Genomic DNA, 1,767 nt, shown 5'->3' with positions numbered 1-1,767 from the left:
CTCTGCCTGTTCCTGGCCAGCCTTTCTCACTCTCTGTCTCCTGTCCCCCACTTCTCTGCCTCTTCCCTCTTTCCAGGTCTCTGCTCCCCTTCTTCCCCACATCAGGTCTGTTGCATGGCGTGATTCCTTGGGGACACTTGGCATGGGCCTGCCAGGTCCCCCTCTCTCCCATCACTGCAACATTATATTTCCCAGCAGCCCCTGTGCAGATGTTGTGGCCTACAGACCTAGTTAGCACCAGCTACATAGTTGTATAAGGTCCAATGTGAAGTGAAAATATGGCATTCCCATTTAAAAAGTAACTTTAGATGGAAGCCATACAGAGGGGAACCAGTACAGAGGGGACTGTCAGGTCCAGAGAAGCTCCTGTGCCTGAATTCTAGCAGTTAGACAAAAGCCAGCATCCCTCAGAAACCTGGGAAGCTGCCGCCCACTCTCCAAAAGGAGTCCTTCTCTATGTTTCTAGCAAAAGGGACTTATGGCTCTTCTCTTCACACACACACACACACACACACACACACACACACACACACACACACACACACACACGACTTTTCTTGTCTCTGTTAGAGTTTAGAGAATGAGTAGTTATAGTTAGTAGTTTAGAGAATGGGTAGTTATAATTAGTAGTTTAATCGGCGTTGGGACTCTCAGTACTCCAGCTATTAGAGTACAGACGTTTCCACGTGTGGTCTACAGACCTCAGCGGATCTGAGATGAAACCTGTTCTCATCACAACACTTAAAAGCCCTCCCCTTCTCTCTCTTTTCTTTGTAACCCTGGTTGTCCTGGAATTCTCTCTGTAGACCAAGCTGGCCTTGATATCACAGAGATACACCCGCCTCTACTTCCCGAGGGCTGGGACTAAAGGCATGAGCCACTACTGCCTGGTTATATTTATTTATTTATTTTACTCAAGATAAAACCCAGGATCTCATGCATGCTAGGCAAAGTGCTTTTTTTTTTTTTTTTAAGGTACATTGTACAACCATTCAAGTTGTTTTGCCAATCTAGATTGACCTTGCTCTAGTATGAGTGAAGAAGTCTTCAGGATGAACCCAGGTCCAGCCCAGAGCATCCTTTGTTGACAGGGACATTGCATTTTGATTTTCATAGGTAAGGGGGCAGTGCAGAGTTGAATTGCTTTTTTGTGCTCACTGAGGCGAATGGCTGCAGTCCTCAGCCCAGCCTGGAAGCCTCTGGACAAGGAGAGGAGCAAAGAGAGGCAGAATGGTAGGTAACTGGGGAGCCCAGGGCTTCCAGGCTGGCCTTGAACTCAACCTAGCTATTCGTACCCCTAGATCAGCTTCTTAAGCGCTGAGATTATAGTAGGCATGTGCTACCACACCTCACTCAATCCACTCTTAAAAGAGCAGACACACATAAACACTACAGATAAAGTGCACTCTGAAGAGTGGTTGAACAAGTTCCCGAAGTGGAGGGACTCAAGGAAGCTTAGTGAAAGAGGTGACATCTAAATACAGGACCACCAGGGAACTCTCTCAGGGAAACAGTAAAGAATCATGGTGGTGCCCCCTCTCCCCCCCACCCCACACCCCTGCTGGAAAGATGGTTCAGTGGTTAGAGTGCTCACGGCTTAGAGAGGACAGAAGGCTGGGTAGAAAATAGAGTGCCACCTGCAGCCTCAGTTGAAAAAGGAAACATGGTGGCAAGCTGTAGCTAGCATCCAAATGCCCTGATTTGAATCATCTCCACGGCTGATTGTGATCTCATTGTGTACTTGTGCTCCACCCCACCCCCCAAATG

The sequence above is a fragment of the Mus pahari genome, chromosome 3 (genome assembly GCF_900095145.1).
Source record: "Mus pahari chromosome 3, PAHARI_EIJ_v1.1, whole genome shotgun sequence".
Classification (NCBI taxonomy): domain Eukaryota; kingdom Metazoa; phylum Chordata; class Mammalia; order Rodentia; family Muridae; genus Mus; species Mus pahari.
This window is presented reverse-complemented; position numbering follows the sequence as displayed.